This window comes from Nerophis ophidion, linkage group LG11 (genome assembly GCF_033978795.1).
Source record: "Nerophis ophidion isolate RoL-2023_Sa linkage group LG11, RoL_Noph_v1.0, whole genome shotgun sequence".
NCBI classification, from domain to species: domain Eukaryota; kingdom Metazoa; phylum Chordata; class Actinopteri; order Syngnathiformes; family Syngnathidae; genus Nerophis; species Nerophis ophidion.
The window spans coordinates 43,276,385-43,282,420 of record NC_084621.1 but is presented as its reverse complement, the minus strand read 5'-3'; positions in this window follow the sequence as shown (position 1 = coordinate 43,282,420).

Sequence of the window (6,036 nt, the reverse complement as noted above, 5' to 3'; positions counted from 1 at the left end):
GACAAAACATTTCATGCTGCATTGGTTTTATTACGTCAGGGTTTGCTTGAACCGCACGGTGGTTGGAAAGGAGTGCTGCTAGTGCCTCAGAATAAGAAGGTCCTGGGTTCGACCCTGCGCTCGGGATCTTTCTGTGTGGAGTTTGCATGTCCTCCCCGTGACTGCGTGGGTTCCCTCCGGGTACTCCGGCTTCCTCCCACTTCCAAAGACATGCACCTGGGGATAGGTTGATTGGCAACACTAAATTGGCCCTAGTGTGTGAATGTGAGTGTGAATGTTGTCTGTCTATCTGTGTTGGCCCTGTGATGAGGTGACGACTTGACCAGGGTGTACACACCCACCGCCAGAATGCATCTGAGATAGGCTGCAGCGACCCCAAAAGGGACAAGCGGTAATAAATTGATAGATGGATGAATATACATATGTACACATTTACATACATATATACACATATATATATATATATATATATATATATATATATATATATATATATATATATATATATATATATATATATATATATATATATATACATACATATATATATATATATATATATATATATATATATACATGCTTCCTATACTGTACATACTTTATATACTGTTATACTATTTGATCTGACACTGGTACCGTATTTGACTACTGTACTTCTATTTGTACTGATACTTGTACCATAACTACTGTGACTTATTGTGTGACTTAATTGTCTTGTATTTAATGTACATCAGAGCTATTCAATTTTTTATTTATTTAGTGTAGTAGAGTCTGCAACTAGTGTTTGGATCCCACTGTACGCAATATCTGAAGAGGATGGGAAAAAAGCATTTCACTGTGGTGTAATCTGCATGGGACAAATAAACTTGAACCTTGAACATATATACATACAAATATACACACACAAATGTATTCATATATATATATATATATATATATATATATATATATATATATATACTGTATATATATATTTATCTATCTATATATATATATGTGTGTGTATATATATATACATATATATATACTGTATATATATATATATATATATATTTATCTATCCATATATATATATATATACACATACATATATATATATATATAGATGGATAGGTATGTATATGCAGCTGAGATAGGCACCAGTGCCCACAAAGGAATGAGGCGGTAGGAAATGGATGGATGGATATATACATACATGTATACATATATATATATATACACACATATATATACATACACATATATATATGTACATACATATATACATACAGTATATATACATACATATATGTATATACATACATATACATACATATATATGAAACGATATACATATATATACATACATGTATATACATATATATACACATACATATATATACATACATATATACACAAGGTTGCAAGGTTGAAGTGTCTTGCTCAAGGACACAACGGACATGACGAGGTTGGTACTAGGTGGGGATTGAACCAGGGACCCTCGGGTTCAATCCCGCCACATATATATATATGCGTGTACATATATATACACATATATACATACATATATATGTATGTAAATATGTATATATATACACACATATACATATAAATATGTATATATAGTATTTAGTCAGCCACCGATTGTGCAAGTTCTCCCACTTAAAATGATGACAGAGGTCTGTAATTTTCATCATAGGTACACTTCTACTGTGAGAGACAGATTGTGAAAAAAAATCCATGAATTCACATTGTATGAATTTTAAAGATTTTATTTGTAAATTATGGTGGAAAATAAGTATTTGATCAACCATTCAAAGCTCCCACTGATGGAAGGAGGTTTTGGCTCAAAATCTCACAATACATGGCCCCATTCATTCTTTCCTTAACACGGATCAATCGTCCTGTCCCCTTAGCAGAAAAACAGCCCCAAAGCATGATGTTTCCACCCCCATGCTTCACAGTAGGTGTGGTGTTCTTGGGATGCAACTCAGTATTCTTCTTCCTCTAAACACGACGAGTTGAGTTAATACAAAAAAGTTCTGTTTTGGTTTCATCTGACCACATGACATTCTCCCATGTGCTCTCTGGCAAACTTCAGATGGGCCTGGACATGCACTGGCTTAAGCAGGGGACACGTCTGGCACTGCAGGATTTGATTCCTTGTCGGCGTAGTGTGTTACTGATGGTAACCTTTGTTACTTTGGTCCCAGTTCTCTGCAGGTCATTCACCAGTTCCCCCCGTGTGGTTCTAGGATTTTTCCTCACCGTTCTCATGATCATTTTGACCCCACCTGGTGCAGGTCTACAATTCTATTCCTGGCGTCCTTCGACAGCTCCTTGGTCTTGGCCATAGTGGATTTTGGAGTCTGACTGTTTGAGGCTGTGGACAGGTGTTTTTTTATACAGATAAGTTCAAACAGGTTCCATTAATACAGGTAACGAGTGAAGGACAGAAGAGCTTCTTAAAGAAGTAGTTACAGGTCTGTGAGAGCCAGAGATAGTCCTTCTTTGAAGTGACCAAATACTTATTTTCCACCATAATTTAAAAATAATTTATTTAAAATTCCTACAATGTGAATTACTGGATTTTTTTTTCAAATTCTGTCTCTCACCGTTGAAGTGTACCTATGATGAAAATTACAGACCTCTGTCATCATTTCAAGTGGGAGAGCTTGCACAATCGGTGGCTGACTAAATAATTTTCTGCCCCACTGTATATACACATTATATATATATATATATATATATATATATATATATATATATATATATATATATATATATACATATATATATACACATATACACACATACATGTATATATTCACATTATATACATATACATACAGTGAAGAAAAAAAGTATTTGCACACCCTGCTATTTTGCAAGTTCTCCCACTTAAAAATCATGGAGGGGTCTGAAATTTTCACGGTAGGTGCATGTCCACTGTATGAGAAATAACCTAAAAAGAAAAATCCAGAAATCACAATTTATGATTTTTTTAACAATTTATTTGTGTGATAAAGCTGAAAATAAGTATTTGAACACCAACATTAATATTTGGTAGAGTAGCTTTTGTTTGGAATTACAGAGGTCAAACGTTTCCTGTTGTTCTTCACCTGGTTTGCACAGACTGCAGGAGGGATTTTGGCCCACTCCTCCACACAGATCTTCTCTAGATCAGTCAGGTTTCTGGGCTGTCGCTGAGTAACACAGACTTTCAGCTCCCTCCAAAGATTTTCAATTGGATTTAGGTCTGGAGACTGGCTAGGCCACTCCGGAACCTTGATATAGTTCTTAGGAAGCCACTTGGTTTTCCTGGCTGTGTCATTGTCATGTATACATGAGGTTTTTGGCCAAAATATCACAATACATGGCTGCAGTCATCCTCTCCTTAATACGGTACAGTCGTCCTGCCCTATGAGCAGAAAAACACCCTTGTGATGGTGCGCATCATTCTTCTTCCTCCAAACACGCATAGTGGAATTATGACCAAAAAGGTCAGTTTTGGTCTCATCTGTCCACAAAACTTTCTCCCATGACTCCTCTGGATCATCCAAAGGGTCATTGGAAAACTTAAGACAGGCTGGTGCTGGTTTAAGCAGGGAAACCTTCCGTGCCATGCATGTTTTCAAACCATGACGTCTTAGTGTATTACCAACAGTGACCATGGAAACAGTGGTCCCAGCTCTTGTCAGGTCATTGACCAAGTCCTGCTGTGCAGTCCTGGGCTGATTCCTCACCTTTCTTAGCATAATTGAGACCAGGGGCGGTTCTAGGCATGCTTATATGAGGGGGCATTCAGAAATGTGAAGGGGGCATCATGTGTACACATCATGCTCCAGCACTTCTTTTTCTGTGCTTATAGTAACGATGATTTCTTCATTGAAATGGGTCTTTAGCTTTGTGTCCAACCCCAACCTGGAGTAGTGGATTGCACTTTGTCAGGCCTCTACCTTCAGACATGTCCAACTTGGGTGTCCCACCTGAAGACTAAGCTCCTGCTGGTATAGCCCTTACGGTCACTGAGGCACGCAAACCCCCTGACCACAATAAGGTGGCAATCCCTCAGGGGGGGAAACATTAACAGCGCTGCCATATTTCCGACAGGGGAAACAGAAGCAGGCGTCTCGCACCACAGAATACTCTAGCCAGGGTCGTGTGCGGTACCAGGCAGGATTGAATGATCTTAATGTTGTACCAAATGCACACTTTGGGTAGCCACCCAGTGTTGGCTGAGATGGTGCGTTGCCAATTAAGTCACTGGGTAGCTGATCAGGCTGCTTTGGGGGAGCGCTTGTTGGTGGGACGGAGGGAGCTGGTGCGGGAGAAACAGTGCTTGCTGGTGCTAAAGGTGCAGAATTGCTATCTGCTGTCCCTGATGTACTAGCAGTAGCATCATTGCTACTACTACATGCAGGAGCAGGACTAGACTTTTTAAATGCTCTGAAAAATGGATGCATTACAGAGCATTAACTTTCTCTTTGTGAGCTGCTGGAAGCTGGAGCAGAAAATAAGTAAGCTTGAACAACAGAAAAAACCCGCTGTGATTACAAAAACAACAACAGTACAGGACTACAGCCTGGGGCGGGGCTTTACGTAGGAGTCTGTCAGACACAGGTCACTTGTCTTCAGTTTGTCACATGCAGTGGACGTGGGCACTCATCTGGGCACAAAATTCATTCACTCCAATGTATGTGTGTGGCCCACTTGCTTGTAAATTGATGAAAACGGCTGTGTTTTTGTTTTTAGGTGTCTTGGTCATATCAAATGAAACTTATAATTTGTTTATTACAAAATGTAGATTGAAACATTAAAGGTTGACTATGTAGAATTACAAGAAAAACAACAGAAAAAGAATTCCAGCAGTCGATTGCCAGACCGTTGCTAAGTAAAACGGGCCGTTGCTAGGGACTCCGCTCTGAACAGAGGACAGCAGAGGAGGACTGCAAAGCGGGATATATACCTTATGTTTAATTTTTACCGTCATTAACAGCCTCATAAATGACTTGTAGCTTGTTACAGGGACAGTGGAGGCTCTCTGCCTTCCAAACCACTGCTGCTCAGAGCCTCCGCTGTCACTGCTCTCGTCAAGTTGTAAAAAAAAAAAAAAAAAAAAAAAAAAGGAACTCCGTAGCACCGAAAGTCCGCGACGATAAGCGTGTTTATGACAGGTAAGACAACACAAATACACCCATCCTAACAAGTATATGATAAATGTAGACAACTTTTCCTTTTCTTTTACTTTCATACTGCAACAGTGATTGGATGTTTACTGAGGGCTGAGGGGTGTGTGTCTGCTGCTCAGCCTGTGGAATGTTGAATACACGCAGAGCGGAGGGAAAGTTGAGAGGGAAGCCGACACTACTATATCGTGTGTGTCCCTTTTTCGGCGGATTTTTCCGCTAGTACAGATAATTTTGTCAACTTATAATGTAGTAATTTTGTGAGTTTATTAAAATTTGCTTCCTCAAATTTTGATTTGAGGGGGAAAGACATTTATTTAAGGGGGCTCTGCCCCCTCTTGCCCCTGCGTAGAGCCGGCCATGATTGAGACCCCACGAGGTGATATCTTGCATGGGGCTCCACTCCGATTGAGATTGACCGTCATGTTTAGCTTCTTCCATTTTCTAATGATTGCTCCAACAGTGGACCTTTTTTCACCAAGCTGCTTGGCAATTTCTCCGTAACCTTTTCCATCCTTGTGGAGTTGTACAATTTTGTCTCTGGTGTCTTTGGACAGCTCTTTGCTCTTAGCCATGCTGAATGTTTGGGTCTTACTGAGTGTATGGGGTGGACAGGTGTCTTTATGCAGCTAACGACCTCACACAGGTGCATCTGATTCAGGATCATACAGTGGAGTGGAGGAGGACTTTTAAAGGCGGACTAACAGGTCTTTGAGGGTCAGAATTCTAGCTGATAGACAGGTGTTCAAATACTTATTTTCAGCTGTATCACACGAATAAATTGTAAAAAAAATCATAGATTTTGATTTCTGGATCTTTCTTTTTAGGTTATCTCTCATACAGTGGACATGCACCTACTGTGAAAATT